This window comes from Miniopterus schreibersii, assembly GCF_964146895.1.
Source record: "Miniopterus schreibersii genome assembly, chromosome: 1".
Taxonomy (NCBI): Eukaryota; Metazoa; Chordata; class Mammalia; order Chiroptera; family Miniopteridae; genus Miniopterus; species Miniopterus schreibersii.
The window spans coordinates 22,607,441-22,624,146 of record NC_138101.1 but is presented as its reverse complement, the minus strand read 5'-3'; the positions used below and the strand labels follow the sequence as shown (position 1 = coordinate 22,624,146).

General features: G+C 42.7%; 1 protein-coding gene and 1 pseudogene across 2 annotated transcripts in view; both read left to right on the top strand.

The window, feature by feature from the left end:
* The window catches only part of RBM47 (RNA binding motif protein 47), a 137,711-nt gene that overhangs the window by 13,532 nt on the left and 107,473 nt on the right, over nucleotides 1-16,706 (top strand). The window lies entirely within an intron of this gene.
* On the top strand, nucleotides 2,720-3,735 carry LOC308568902 (DNA-directed RNA polymerases I, II, and III subunit RPABC4 pseudogene; annotated as a pseudogene). Its single transcript has 2 exons — nucleotides 2,720-2,729; nucleotides 3,553-3,735. The product of its transcript is annotated as a DNA-directed RNA polymerases I, II, and III subunit RPABC4 pseudogene (transcript).

Below are 16,706 nucleotides of genomic sequence, written 5' to 3'. Positions count from 1 at the left end.
GGGAAAACCCCTGGACAGGAACCCAGTCTTCTTACTGAGATTGTCACTTGCTTAGCAGACAAGTGACCTTGGACGTGGCACTTCACGTTACTGGCTTTCAATTTCCTTGTCTTTCAAATTGGATAGAAGGGAGGGGAGGTTTTGGACTAGACATGTTTTGCACAGCCTCAAATTCCTCTAATTCGGAGTCTTTTTACTTTCATGGTTCAAATCTATCAAAGATTGCTATTCGTAAGATGTCTAAAAGGAAGAACAGGATGCTGGGAGTAAACTGGGGAGTGGGATTAGAAGGGCAGGCACCCTGGCATCGAGTCACAGGAAGGAAACTGCTAGGTTAGATGGCTTGTCCAAGTCTTACAGAGTTCTTCCAGACTTGATTCTTGAGTCCTGAATCCCATTCAAGATAGTGAATACAGCTGGCACGTGGGGTGGTTCTAGACCAGTGGTTCTCCACTGGGAGAGATTGTCTTCCAAGAGACATTTGGAAATATCTGAAGACGTTATTGGTTGTCACCATCTGGGAGGGGCAGGGTGCTACTGTCATCTGTGGGCAGAGGCCAGGGATGCTGCTAAACATGCTGCAGTGCACAGGACAATGCTCCTCAAACAAAGAATTATCTGGCCCAGAATGTCAATACCGCCAAGCTTGGGAAATCCTATTCTGGACAAGTCTTCGCTTTCCACAGCCACTACAGTCTTACACAACTTGAACAAACGTGTTCAAGCTTTCTTTAGCTTTTATATTTATCTCTTTCTGAAGTCCCAGAATCTGAGAAGGAATTTGGGGAAGGCGGTCAATGACAAAGTTGGAACGAACTCTGTTCTTTGGGTGGAGGTGTTCATCAGCAGCCTGCCAGCAAAGTCCTCAGTTCATAGTTTGTTTTTTGCTTTGCCACAGATGAAGTGATTAATGTCAGTCACTTTGCTCCTCCCTTCTCCGGTTCTGAGAATTTTTTCCTTTGGTCCTACTGATGTCACTAAAATACTTCCAGAACTTGTTAAGATTTTTTTTTAGAGGTGTCTTGGTATTTATAAATTTCTAACAGAGCTGGGTTTTGAGAAAGTTTGTTAGAATCTTTTCAGGCCTAAAGATGACTTCAGTTTAAAGCTTTAGGTTAAGTAGAATGAAGTTGTTCGATGCTTTACCAAGTCTGTATCTTAAATTCATTTAAAATGAAAAACCTTTGCACTGTGCTGTAAACTCTGTGAAGAGAGAAGAGCTGTATAGTAAATGAACACATGCTGGCATATAGATGCATTGTCACCAGCTTTGGAAAAACGGCAAACATTAAAGAATGGCTGGAAATGAACTCCATGTACTAGGCTGACATTCTCCTCTGAGGAAACATTTTGGTCAATATTTGATGTCCTGTAGATTTGGGAAAGAAAGATAAATGCACTTAGGTTTGCAGTTGTTTCTGTCTGAGGGAAGCTGAGTTTACCTAGTTTCCATAAGAAACCTATTACAACCAAAGAAAACATTTTGTATTATGCCAGGTCCAGTCATTTAAGGTCACAAAAGCTCTACAAGTGCCCTGGTAGATTAGGGCATTCGTTTCTGCCTCTTTCAGGCTTCATGGGATATACAGTCGTCTCCCCCATCCTCAGGGGGTACATTCCAAGACCCTCAGTGGATGCCTGAAACCTCGGATAGTATCAAACTGTAACTATAGTGTTTTTTCCTATACGTACATACCTTTTCACATAAAGGTACGGCTTCTTTTTGGCATATCTGAATTACCAGCATCACTACTATTTGAGAACATTATTAAGTAAAATAAGTGTTACTTGAATACAAGCCCAGCGATACCTCGACATTCAGCCTGATAACCAAGATGACTAGTCCGTGGCTAAAGGCGAGAAGGGTATGTATTTTGTCGATATGCTGGACAAAGGGATGATTCGCGTCCAGGCCGGGACCGACTGGGACCGAGGGAGATGTCATTGTGCTGCTTAGAGGAGCACACAATTTAAAACTTATAAATTCTTTTCTTCCCTGGATTTTCCATTTAATATTTTTGGACTGTGTTTGGCTGCGGGTACCAGCAACCTTAGAAAGCAAAATTGTGGGTAAGGGGGGACTGCTGTATTTTAGATGGTATAATTCATGGAATTTCTAGTTACACTCCTTGAATGTCAGTCAGATACAGGCCCTAGATGCTGTTATCTCTTCACACCGACACATTGTGGACCCATGATCAGCAAATTCATTTAAATTCTGGGGAATTTATCTCCATTCACTGCTTTCTCCCTTCAGGAACAACTGGTTCTACGATTTACTGCCTCTTGTTAAAGTGTTGACTTTTCTTCCCTCTAAATCCAACTTCAGGCTTTTATTTATTTATTTATCTTTAAACTTTATTGTTGAAAGTATTACAGATGTCCCCCCTTTTCCACCATCGAACCCCTCCGCGCCCTCCGACTCCAACCTCTCCCACCCCCTATCCAGGCCTTCACCGCGCTGTTGGCGCTATTGGCGCTGTTGGCGTTATTGGTGCTATTGGCGCTGTTTATGTAATTTTAGGCTCTCAGAGGAAGGCGATTTCGCTGCATCGCGTTTCTCTTGACCCTTCGTGCTTCTGACATTTGAGTCCTGTTCTGGAGGCATACTCAGATGTATGGGGAGCCAGCAGCCAGTGCTAGATTATTTAGTTACTTCGCTCATGATATTGGAGATGCCCCCCCCCCCCACACACATATCATCCATGATATCTTTGACATGACGGACAGTTTGTCCCAATTAATGAATGGTTTTACCCAAGTCTTGAATAATTCTTTGAAGTTTGCTTCTGAAACTCTCCTTGAAGATTCCATGTGTTTTCTTGGCTTTTTGGGGAATAGTAACGCTATCCAGTTTTTCACTGAGTGGATACAGGTTCTGTATTAGGCATTGGACACAAAATGGGTCCTTAAGGAGCCACAGACAAGGTGAGATGTATAAGCAAAATATGCTCTTTTGTGCTTTCTTAATGGAAGTATTTACTTAACCACCCATGGATTCACTGAAAACCATTTATTTTATGTCTACATTTACCTTCTAGAAGGAACTTATGGCTTAGTAGAGACAGAATCACACATTAAAAATGAATGCTGTAAAATAATCTAGACACTAATAGGAATCAGTAGCATTAGTTCAACCTGAGGAGGCACAGCCCGGGAAGAGGGAGACATTTAGGGAACCCCTGATAAAGATAAGACCTTTAATATACTTACTATTTACATACCATGTGTTCTGTGCCTGGTGCCACTCTGAGCACCTCACAGAGATTAACTCATTTAATCTGCATAAAAACACTATGAGATATGTACAGTTATTCTAATTTACAGACCGGGAGACTGAGGTACAGATAGGTTAAGTAACTTGCCTAAGGTGACATAGCTAGTAAGGGTTTGAGCCAGGGTTTGAACCCAGGCAGCTATGCTTCAGAGTTAGAGGTGATTTTTGAATGAGTCTTGGAAGAGCTTTAAGAGAGATGAAAAACAGCGAGCCTCAGCGTGACGAGTTTGTGGGTGCTACGTGAGCACGGGGATTGACTGGTTGGGATTTTGCAGGACTTATAGTGGACACCCAGAAGGACGTCCAGCCCCCAGAGCAACAGCCAATGATATCTATCTGGAGAATGTCACACAGAAAATGAAATAAAATCCAGGGATCCAATCGGAGGCAGAGAATGTGGATACAGAATAATGTACAAGGAAAGGACCAAAAGATTGGTGGTTTTCGATGCTCGATGAAGCAGGGAATTCAGAAGAATGTCTTTGTTCGCATTTGGACTTGCTGTTAATGTTGTATAGCTTTTGATTAGTGTACTTACCTTTATGAATGCAACTACAAACACACGATTTCATTTTAAAAACCATATTGTATTTAGGTATGTATTAATAGCCTACATAAATAATTTTTTGTTCAATTACCAAAAAGAGAAAAAAAAGAGATATGAAAAACAAGTAGTTGCCATTTAGTGGGGAATCCCTGCACCCAAAGAGAGATGAGGCTGAAGAGGTGGGGAGAAACCAGATCACAAGGACTGTATCTCATGGGCAAAGCAGGTACTTTACAGAAACTATAGAACAATGGAAACTGTAGAAGAAGGAAAAATCACCTGGGTTCCTTAAAGAGCTGCATTAGCTTTTTGGTACCTTTCCTTTAAGCTCTTCTGAACATGTTTGCATTTTTTCTCCTAGTTGGCCTCAAAACCAAACTGCAATTCTGTATACTGTTGCCCCTCACTTTATCTCAATCCTCACAGCATTCCTGTGATAGTCACTGTCCCCATTTTACAGAGGTGGACACTGAGGCTCTGGGAGGAAACTGCTTAGTTCACATGGAACCCACAGTTTAACCCAGGAGTTCTAATTTGAAGTTCTGGTCTCTCACACCTGTCTCCCCAGCAAAGGTGGATATAAAAGGAAGAGGTATGGAAATGTATCCAAACATCGCAGGAGCTCACGTTTTGTGTCATCTTGTTTTTCCAAATCAGCGATGGCAGTAGGGTTGGCAGACCGGCTCTAGGAATGTACTGGTAAGGCACTCAGCTTCATTCCAGGGTGCCATGTTCATGGGATTTTTGCTTGTATTTACTTCATAACACGTGCTCACCCAGAGTGTGGCTTCCACACCAGGATCTTAGACTTGCACCTGCTTTACTAACAGTGACTTTGGCAGGACAGTGATTATCAGAGCAGAGATTGTTATAGCTCCAACAATATCTAAATGCAGGATTTGCATGTTTGCCTGGCACAAACAAGCTAGTTGACAGGAGAGAAAAAGAAATCTAAGCTTATTTTAGTCTCAAGCAAAAGAAAGGGCTTTTTATGCTGTTTTGCACACAGTCTTAATACTCAACAGAGGTTGGGCCCCCCTCTGTGCCAGGGCATATGGGCATATGAGATCTTTTTGCTACTAGGTTGGTACTTTAGAGCCTTCACACTTAAAGAAATAAATTACTCTCCAGGTCTTCTAGTCCCTCAAATGGTAATGTCCTGTTTATTATATTGGCAGTATTTACTAGAGCAACAACTGGATACTGGTCATTCTGCTAAATTCTGAGGGAGTTATAGATGAACAGGACAAGAACACTCTTCCTGCCCTTAAACTGCTCACACTCTAATAGGGAAAACGGACCTGTGCCCACTTACTGTAATGTAACAAGGCATGTGATCTCAGCAGGGAGCCCGAAGGAGGGGATGGTCATGGGGGAGAGGTGGTCTTTTAGCTGGATTGTTTTTTGTTTTTTTGGGGAGGAGATATAATTCACATACCATAAATTTCATCACTGAAAGGGTAAAATTCCGTGGTTTTTAGTATATTCACTAAGTTGTGCAACCATCACCACTATCTAATTCGAGAACATTTTCATTACCCCAAAAAGTAACCCATGCCTGTTAAGCATTCACTTCCCATTTCCCTCTCCCCTATCCGTGGCAACCACTGATCTACTTTCTATCTCTATGTATTTGCTTGTTCTGGACATTTCATGTAAATGGAATGATACAATATGTGATATTCTGCGTCTGGCTTGTTTCACTTAGCATATGTTTTCAAGGTTCATCCATGTTGTAGCATGTGTCAGTACTTGATTCCTTTTTATGGCTGAATAATAGTCCATTGTATAGATATACCACATTGTGTTTATCCATTCATCAGTTGATGGACATCTGATTTCAGCTGGATTTTGAATAAATAGAAAGGTTTTTCCAAGCATAGAGGAGGGTGCATTTTAGGGCAGATAAAGCCCGTCATTTTAATGCACACATATGGTATGTAGCACAGTACTTATTGGATGCCAGGCACATTTCAAGCCCTTTACAAATACTAACTTTCTGAGTTCTCATTACAACCCTATGAGGCACGAAGAGGCAAACAATTTTCCTAGGTTACGAACCAGTAAGGGGCAAGCTCAGGGGACCCAATCCAGGCAGTTTGGCTCTGGAGTTTATCCCTTAGCCACCCAGCTCTGCTACAAAGGCAGGGTCATGGGGCAAGGCAAGCCCAGTCTGTGCAACTGTCTAGATGGGGTTAAAGGGCAAGGTGGGGGTGCAGGAGAGAGTGATAGAAGAGGCCAGAGACCAGTTATCCTCCACTCAGCAGCTGTCTTTGTAAAAGACATCTGACCACATCATTTCCCGTCAAAAGCCTGCCCCTGCCTCTCCATCATTCTGTCTAGTTTCCCAGCACCACCCATTTCCTACCACTTGTACAGTTTCCCCATCGCTGTATTTCATCTATATCATTGTTTAACTAATCCTTTCCTTTATATCAGCTCACTTTTGTTTTGCTTAAATGCCTTTATTTAAAGTGGAACTTTATCTCACTACCTTAAATGGAAAACCAGTATTTTTCTAATGTGCATTTAAATAAACCAAACCATTAAAATGAACTACCTTCAGTGATTACCACCTAAAAGCAGTTTGCACACCAGCAGGGTGTGCCAGGCATACAGTATTGAGAAACTGGAGCTTGCAGGGTAAGGTTTGAACACTTGTACTGGGCCCTCCAAAACCTGGCTTCAGTCTACACCATAGTCCCCTATCTGGCTCCCATGCATCGGCGCCTCATGTGGCTTCACGTCCAAGGAGCTTCCCTCCTCCCTGAACTCAGGCTTTTTCATCATAATATATTGTTCCTTTGATGGTCCTACCTTCTCTCCCTCCATCCTTTCTTAGGACCAGCTCAAATAATTCCTCCTCTTTTAAGTCTTCTCACATGCTCTGGGTTCTTCCAGAACTTGATTCTGAGATAGGTCTTCTCTTACGTTGCTGTTACTTGTCCCTATCAGATTGTGAGGTGCCTCGAGGCTGGGGACATTATTTGTTGACTGAATAAATGACCGGTTGGGGCCAAAGGGTAAAGACCTTGAATGTGGTTTTGAATGCAGCATTCCAAAATCATAGAATGTTTTGAAACAAACAACATTATCAGTGTTGTTTTTAACATTGTTCAGTGTGATTGGTTGTGTGGAAGTCAAAGGAGGAGTGGGATCCTGGAGGCAGGGAGACAGATATGAAATGCCTGGAGCCAAAAAAAAAAGATCCACAAAAATGGAAAATATATATAACTTTTGAGCCAGGGACTCAATTCCCAGGAATATACCCAACAGAAATATATACATATGTTCACCAAAAGACACCCTTTACAGTGCTCTTTGCAGCATCATTGAAAATATTACTGAACTGAAGGCAACATAGATAGATATTCATCAGTAGTAGAATGAATTAAAAGAAAGAACTTGTGGTATATCTCTTCAGTGGGATGCTCTGTATATGAGAATGAACAACTATTACTGCACATAAAAATGTGCACAAAGCTCACAAACATTATGTTCAGTGAAAGAAGCCAGACCCCATAGACCATCTACTGATAGATCCTCATTTACACAGAGTTCAAAAACAGACAAATGAATCTCCAGATGAGAAAACTGAGGCCCAAGGAGATTTCTTAAATTGCCCTGAGTCACAGGGCCAGCAAGTGACTGAACTGAAACCATCTCTTCTAAGTCCGGTCCATGGCTCAGGACCACTTGGGGTTCGCAGTTGTACTTGACTATGAGTGTCCAGGAACAGAGAGGAGCAGGAGGCTGACAGTAAGTGAGGAAGGAGTGGGGAACCGTCTACACGATAAATCCATAATGGAAGTTTTATAGCTAATTATTTCAAGCCAGTAAACAAGCAAAACTTTTTTGGCATGTAAATTAAATCTGTTGTTGTTTCGCTGCTTTTCTGCTTATGTAATTAGGGGTCTTCAGTATAAATTAAATGACCCCCAGTTAACAAAAAGAGCATGTCATCGTCATGATTGAGTTGTAATTGAAAACCATTTTGGCTGCTTTCCGTTAGCTTTCAGCAGACACGAACTTCCCATGAGTGGTCGTGGACTCATCTAGCATGTTTGCAGTTGGACGGGGCCACAGGGACTTTCTGGTTTGACATTCCATCCAATGCAGGAATGCCTCTGCAGCATTAGTGGTAGTTATGATCTGATAAATATGTGTCCTGAGAGCTTCCCATGTAAATTATCCCTATTTTACAGATGAACAAATAGACTTAGAGAGGTTAAGCAACTTGCCCTTAAACACTCAGGTAGTTACAGCAAAACAGATCCAGACACAGGTCTTTCTGACTCCAAATTTGGAGGGTTTCATGGCTGTACTACTTCACTGCTTCCGTCTTGGCCTTGAATTCCTGCAGCGATGGATGCATCATTATTTCCCCAAGACACTTCAGGCTGGGAATGGAAAACCCTACTGGGAAGCTCTTCCTTACATTTAGCTGGAATCTTCTTTCTCATAACTTTCATCCATGGGACCTAGTTTTGCTCTCAGGAATACCACTTCAGGCCCCTACTTTTGGGTGAAAGGCACCCCTCCAGAAATTTGAAGTGATGGGTTGTATCAGTCTGTAGTTTCCAGAATGATTCATGGGGTCCAGTGATCTCTTGGTGTACAATAAATTACCACATATCTTAATAGGTCAAACACCCACCAGTGAGTACTTATCATCTCTCGTAATTTGGGCATGATTTGGGTAGGTCTCAGCTGGGAGATTTTTCTGTAATATCTGCATCAACAGGGATCAGTTGTGATGTTTAACTTGTGGCTAATCTGGCCCAAGGACCCTTGGCAGGGTCAGTCTCTCCATAAGTTCTCTTCTGCAAATCAGTTGGACTTCTTACATGTCAGCTAAGCATTCCAAGGGTCAAAAGGACATCAACGCTGTTAGTCTCTTCAGGCCTGGGCTTAGAAGCCGAAACAGTGTCACTTTCAGGTCAGTTCAGAGCCCACCCAGTTCAAGTGGAGGGACATAGACCCCACTTCTCCATGGGGGGAGTGCCGTCTTTAATCTGCCATGCTAAGGATCAGCCTCAATTAATCCCCATGTTCCTGGGTTGGTACTACCTATTTGGGTTTGAGAGTCTTCCTGCTGAACATTTTATTTTCTCTATTTTGGGGCATTTGAACTTTTGGGACTTAAAAAAAAAATTATGTTTGTTATACAGCACATCCTTTATCAGTACTAGTTTGCTGACGTTTAGGGTGATGAGCCCATTAGTATTATAGTCCTACAAGGACAGATCCTCCAGGCTTACAGACGAAAGACTTTCTGATATAAGCCCTTTGCAGTTTAAATACATGTGAGTGCAGGACAGAAGGGTGCTGGAGATTGGGGAGAAAACGATTGTGGAAACCCTTCATCAAAGGGTTTCTGTAAGTAGCTTAATTTATACTTTTTTCCTATTATATAACTTTTAGTTTTTCAGCCCTGCAGAGTATTTGTGATGTTTCAATTCTTTAAAACAGCATCTTAAAGTTCTGTAATTTTAGTTAATGATATGTGTACTTTGCTTTCCATTGGAAATTGAGGCAAAATTCAGTGGTTTATTTCTCTACCTATGTTAGCAGAAGGGGTTAATTGAAATTATTTCTAATCTTTTGATCCCTGTCACACTCCTCTGCTCTGCGATAATACACTGAAGAATTTCCAGAAAGCAGCTGTTGGGGACCTGATGTGGCTCCCTGCTTTACAAATTTGCCATTTTGAGGAGTTGTGCTCGCAGCTAAATTGACCAAAAGGTGCTGTTTTAGGAAATAGAAAATGCCATATGTGGAAGTAAAATCACGATCCTTTGGTGAAGAGATGTCAATTTTTTGTCGCTAGGTGCCAGTTTTTCCCATTGCTTGAGCTCCGGAGGAAAATCTTGTACGGGGATTTAAAAGCTGAAAGAATAGGTTTTTTATGGACAAATGCTGTTGTTTGTTTACTTAATTTATTTTTTACTTACATAATCATTACTGCAAAAATAGAAGTGAACCCGAGCAATCTCATTTTATGTCCCCTTTACTTTGTTTTATTGAAATATTTCAGATCTGCTGAGAAGTACAGGGAATAGTACGAGTACCCCCATGTCCATGACCCAACTTAAAGAATAAAGCATTAGGGAGCTCATGGAAGCCCCTTGTGAACTTCATCCGGTCCTGTCCTTCCTTCCCGGGAGTGGCCTCTACCCTAGATGCTGAGATTGTCATTCCTGGTTACGTTTTCTTGCCTCTACTACGTATGGTATATACCCATAAATAGCACGTAGGCTTTTACATTCTTAACTGTTGGGGGTGGGGCGGGAAATAAAAAGAATAAACTTTTATGACACTTGAAAATTATATGAAATTCTAATTTCAACGTCCATGAATAAAGTTTTATTGGCACACAGTGTAAAGATGTATTGTCTATGGTTACTTTCGTGTAACGTGGCAGAATTGAGTAGTTGGAACTGAAACTGTATGGCCAGCAGTGCCTAAGATACTGAGTATGTGACCCTTTACAAAAATTGCTTGCCACCCCTTTGTCTAGTATTTGCACACACACATACACAAAGTAAATAATCCGGCTAGAGAAAGATTGGTACGCAGGTGTACGTGCCTTGGCCAGGAGAAGGCTGAAGTGGACAAAAGGCCTTTTTGTAACAACCCAGAAATTCTCCCTTCCTTTTTCTCTTGTCTCAGCAGACCAACAATGATTAACTTTCCCCTTCCAGCCCCCAGCCCTTGAGTGATTCGATCTTACTCCTCTGCTTTAAGCTTCTTTTCCTCTTGCTCTCACTTTCCTACCCTCACGTCTACAAAACCAGCAAATTCCATTTGTCCTGTGACAGAAAGAACTGCTCCAAGGATAGTCACCTCCCCCCGCCTGAAAGCTCTTGGCTTAGCAGTATGCTTTGCCTGTGTGTCTGATTAGGCACATTGAGTTCCCTTGTGCTTCCTTTGTCTTCTCTCTTAAAATTCCGGTTTATGGCACAGCAAGAGATCACATCTACACTAGCAACAGGCAGAGGTCAAGGTCAGCAAGAGTAAGTGAGCAAATGATCTTTTAAACAAAAACTCTATAAAGAGCTGAAGGTCTTTCAGTTTCTTTTGCTAATAATAATAATAATAATAATGATGATACTTCTCCCTTGTTTCTTTAATGATGGATCTTACCCTTTCCCAAGCTAAAATTATTCAGATATTTGTTCCAATTGATTATTTCCTTTTCCACTAGTAGCTGAATAAGGAATGGTGCTGGGCACTCAAAGCATGCCCTCTGTAGCGCAGTGGTGAGCCTCATCAGCTTTGAGGCCAGGCAGTCCATCTATTAGCAGTGAGACCTTGGAGTCCTCTTAGCAGCGGAGAGGGGTATGGTCATCTCTGGTGTCTGCCAAAGAAGATAGAATACAAAGAATAATAATACTCAGTCTTCAACCTCCAGGTGCTTTTAAGTAAGTGAAATAAAACAATGAACAATAGAAAATGATAAATACTCCAGGGTGAAAAGTCAAAGTAGTGTGGTAAAGGTTACGAGAGAGGTACGGAAGGGTATTGGAGTGGAAAGGAGGGAGCGATGTTTTCATTCTGGGGCAATCTGCAGGGCTTCCTGAGGAGTGGCAGAGGAAAATGAGGATTTGGATCAATGGAATTTATTTATTTATTTATTTACTTACTTACTTACTTATTTAGTAAAACATATCTTTATTGATTTCAGAAAGAGGAAAGGAAGGGGGAGAGAGAGATAGAAACATCAATGATGAGAGTCATTGATTGGCTGCCTAGCCTGCAACCTGGGCATGTGCCCTGACTGGGAATCGAACCCTGATCTCTTGGATCCTAGGTCGACTCTCAACCGCTGAGCCACACCCTGCTGGGCTCAATGGAATTTAGAGTAGGAAAATTCTGGGCCTTGGTAACAGCATGAGCAAAGGTCCTGAGGCAGAGAGAGATTATCAGGTTGCAAGCGAAGACCAGGGAATGATTCGGTTTGACCGTATGCGGAGGGAAACAGAGGGAGAGGTGAGAATGGAGGTGAGGATTAAAGTCTGGTTAGGCAAGGCCTTGATGCCAGGTAGAGGAGTTTGGTAGCTATGGTAGTTTATAGACTCCTACCAGCAATACGTATACCCGTATAATGATAGCTTTTTGAGTCTGAACTCTGTCTTCAGTACTGGAAGACTGCCATGCCACAAGGCTTTGATTTTTTTCTCTCTTGGTCCAATGTCACTGTGGGCTAATTTGCTATTTCAATACCAAAAAAAAAAGATGTGAAAGGCACTGGAACATGCTGTTTTCCAAAACATCTCCAAGAGAGCCAGTCTGTGAAGCGTTGCACAATGGCCCTCATCTCTCCATTATCACTTTCAAATCAAGAGATATATCCCTGATTGTAGTGCAATATGCTTACTCTTCCACAGCTCTACCTGAAAAAAGAGGCCAGAGTGGAAACTGTCATATTTGAAGGGGTGGAGGAGGGGAGAGGAGAAAAAGAATTTTCTAAACTATTCCCTTAGATTGGTAGGGGTATACACGTGTCAGGGTTTTGGGCACATCGAAAATAGCCTTCCGTAGGTCTCCTTCCTTTAGTCAGGTATTATTTAAAGTTGTTACTTATGAAGATAGTTCATTAAATTAAAAAATTCTTTAATGTTTTTATAATAAATTATGTCCCAGATTGTTTTCATTGATACTAAATTGGATGAGGAGGTTATTAAACCAGACTAAAGTTTTGAATGCTATTTCAGCATTGATATGAAGGGGCAGGGATTCTCAAGTGTGTGCACCGAGTCCTGCGTCAGGAACTCTGAGTGTGAACCTGGGAATCTGCAATGTTATACAACAATTACTTCTATCTAGTTCCAAATGTTTTCATCATTCCCAAAGGAGACCGTGTTTATTTAGGAAATCACTGCCCATCCAACCTTCCCCTAGCCCCTGCAACCACTAATCTGCCTTCTGTATCTATGGATCTACCTGTTCTGGATATTTCATATAAATGGAATTATTCTATAGGTGGTCTTTTGTGTCTGGCTTTTTTCACTTAGCATGATCTATTGATGTCTGTCCATGTTATAGCATATATCAGCACTTCATTCCTGGCTATTCCTCATTTTGTTTATCTCTTCATCTGTTGATAGACATTTGCGTTGTTTCTACCCTTTGGGCTGTTGCTTTTTAAGGTACCACAGCTAAGCTAAGTACTGATTACAGGTGAGGCAGTGTGTCTTCAGCTTGGAAACCAGGGCCCTTGCCCAGGAAGAGGGACTTCTACCAGGACTGCTTAGTGACCCTAGCTAAGAGGTTGTAAATGGGCAAAATGAGGCCCCCAAGATGTGTTGTATTTGCTCTTCCATGTATTGTTGTCTTGCTCAATCATTTTTTCTTTTTTTTAATGTTTTTATTCATTTCAGAGAGCGGGGAGGAGAGAGAGAAAGATGGAAACGTCAATGATGAGAATCATTGATTGGCTGCCTTCTGCATGCCCCCTACTGGGGATCAAGCCCACAACCCCAGCTTGTGCCCTGATTGGAAATCAAACTGCGATCTTCTGGTTCATGGGTTGACGCTCAACCACTGAGCCACGCCGTCTGGGTTTGCTCAGTCTTTAACAGTTGAATCAAGTGCCCACATTAAAAATTTAAGAGATTCCCCCCACGCAAACATTTGAATTTCTGTCTTACAAAAACAAAAACACCCAAAAAACAAAACTTTATCAGTACCTGACATATCCACCTGACAATTGCCAGCCAGAGGAGAGTGTGGGCTGTCCCATTCTGCCCCTTGTGGTTGGGGAAAGTCCTCTCCCGATTGTCATAGCCCCCCCTTTTTTTAGTGAGGCCAAAGGTCAGACTGTTTGAATTGCTGTTTTTTCTAATAATGAAGCTAGTGGAAAGTGAAAGAAGATCTCTGCCAAAAATAGAAAAAGAAATGAAAGTAGCTGCTTCCTGCATTGCCTTCCTTGCTCTCATAGGCACTTAAGATCAATCCCCTCCATCTTACCTTGTGCCCATCACCTTCCTAGGTACCTGAATTTTTTTTTTTTTTTAATTTCATTGAGGTAGAATTCACATTCCATACAATTCACCCATTTGAAGTGTACAATTCAATGGATTTTAGTATAGTCACAGATATGTGCAATGATCACCACAGTCAATTTAGAATATTTTCATCACCTCAAAAAGGAACACTTTGGCTAGTACCCCTCTATACCCAGTCCCCTCAGACCTAAGCAACCGCTAATCAAATAGTCAGAATTTTTAATGGTACACAAGAAGGGACTGGAAGAGATTGAAAGAGAACACAATACTAAACATGTCCAAGAAAATTCCAGTGCAACCACTGTTGGATTATGACAGTGTCTCCCGTAGCCAACAAGGGGGAGGTGGAGAGGGATGATAGCACTTCATTATTGCTCTTCTTGTCGTCCTGATGTCCCGTCCGCACCCCCCCAATAGCCCTGCTTCTGCCCTGCCCAGTCTCTTATTAACTCTTGTTGCAACTGCCTCCCTTGGGCCAGTCAATACAGGATCTTTATTTGGAGCTGTAATTCTAGCAAAATAATTTACAATTGTGAGCAGCTCATCACCATGTTCCAAGACTAACCCAGGCAGCTGTCTCTTTTGGTCATCCAAGAGAATGGACATAGTTGGAACAAAATAAATTTGTCTCTTTGTCTAGTTACTGCCACACATGGGAAAGTTCTAGGCTCTCATTTCTGCCAGTGAATTTCTGTATGAATTTCAGAAACAAACTCACTTGTGCTTTAGTGTTTTTAAGGGAGTGTCAGCTTCTTCCCCACCCTAACATTTCTTGCTACGGTTGGGCATCTTTTGAGGAAAGGTTCAGTTTGAATCATGTGTTGCCATTATCCTCACTGAGCATTCAATTGTGACACTTGGAATCCTGAAAGGGAAAGCACCCCAGCAATGATGGCCTTGGTGAGGAAGCACTGAATTGAAATGATAAAGCCTCAGGAAAGCTGGAATGTTCCCCTCCTTAGCCTGAAGGACTCACCTCGCAAGCAGTCTTCAGTTTCCTGTTGACCTAAGGTTGTCATATTTAACAAATGAAAATGTATTGGTTGTTTATCTGAAATTCAAATTTATCTGCCATCCCTCTGGCCTCACCCCAGTACCTGTCATGGTTCTGTTTGTATGGCCCATGACTCTGGTCCTTTGAGTTGCAGGTTTATAAATCCAGGTTTGGAAGAGCTTTGCATACCTTTCAAAGAAGTGGAACTCAGTGGAGAAGGCCCTGGGCTGGAGTCCCTGTCCCAGCTGACACAGCCAGGTCTCAGGACTGGCCAGGCAAAAGAGAAATTCTGGCAAGTTACTGACAAATAGAAAACACATAGACTGCAATGCCACTGATGGTGCTGCCTGGCAGAGGTTCAATTTTAGGGCCTGGCTTTGTCACTTGGGCGAGTCACCCTAATTCCTTGGAACTGCAGTTTCATCCTTTTAACTAAATTCCCTCAAATGAAAACAGTGAAAATACCAAGTAACCAGCATTTGTTTAGGGCACTACTATGTGTTTAATTAATTTACTCTTTATTTTTATTTATTTATTTTAAAAATATATCTTTATTGATTTCAGAGAAAGGAAGGGAGAGGGAGAGAGAGAGAGAAAAATGTCAATGATATGAGTCATTGATCGGCTGCCTCCTGCACGCCTCTGACTGGGAATCGAGCCCGCAACCCAGGTATGTGTCCTGACCAGGAATGGAACCTCAGTCTCCTGGATCCTCAACACCTGAGGATGCTCAACACCTGAGCCATGCTGGCCCGGCTGCTTGTTTAATTTAATTAGCAATCCGAATTAGTGGGGCAGCCCCCGTCACCCTGTGCCCTGGGCATCTCCTTCAATCTTTATGGCTGCCTTTGAAGGGTGTCATGCCCGTTATATAGACCAAGAAACCAAGGCTCTGAGGTTAAGGAAAATGCTGGGGAAGGTCTTTGAGTTGTGAGTTGAAGTACTAAGAATGCCCCGATCCCACCTCTGCAATATTTTATTTAGTGAAGTCAAGTTAAAATAAACTAAAACTGCCTGGAGGGGAGAGGAATTCATAGAACTGGAAGGCAAGAGCAGTTCCACTTATTTTGTCTTCACAGTTAGTGTCCGTGTCCCTCTCCCAGCCCCCCCTACCTCTGTAGCATCAGAGGCCTGGCACAGCCTTAATTCATGTGTATTGAATGGATAAGTGTTTGGAACCACGGGGAGGGGGGCGGGAATCGGGGCCTCTGGCCTCTCCCATGCCCTTACCCCCCACCCCTGCCCCGACCCACGGCTCCTTGGGCACAGCCTGTGGTCCTTGTGCCTCAGTTCCAGCCCTTAAACCCCCTGCCATCCCATAGCGAGGGTTTCCCCAGACACGCCACAAGCGCCCCCAGACTTAAGGCTGTCAGTAGCCTTCGTCAGCCTGTTCTTCCCTTTGTCGCTCTCCCTCTGCTTGTCCCTGGAAACCCAGATCCCCCTCAGCCTCAGCCCCAGTTCAAGCCCCGCCTCTCGCATCAGCCCCTTCAGCCACCCCAGCACAGCAGAGTCCTCCATTCTCAACTCTGAGCCCTTAGTGCGCGTTACACCTGTTAGAACTTAGGTGGGTCCCTCATGTCAGAGCAGGGAATGCCCTTTGGTAAAAATATTCAGTCCAAACCCCTCATTTTATGGATGAAGACACTGAGGCCCAAGGAAGTCATGTGATATGCCCAAGGTCACACCATTAACTAAAATATTTGTTCATTGCCTGCACAAAGCTGTTCTGAATCTTCCGCCCATCCCTTCATGCTTCCATCTTGTAAGTACCTGCAGTGTGCGTGTATGCAGTTTTCTGTAAGGAAACCCAGAAAATAACCTTAAATGGGAACTTATGCCCCGGCTGGTGTGGCTCCGTGGTAGAGCGTCGGCCCACGC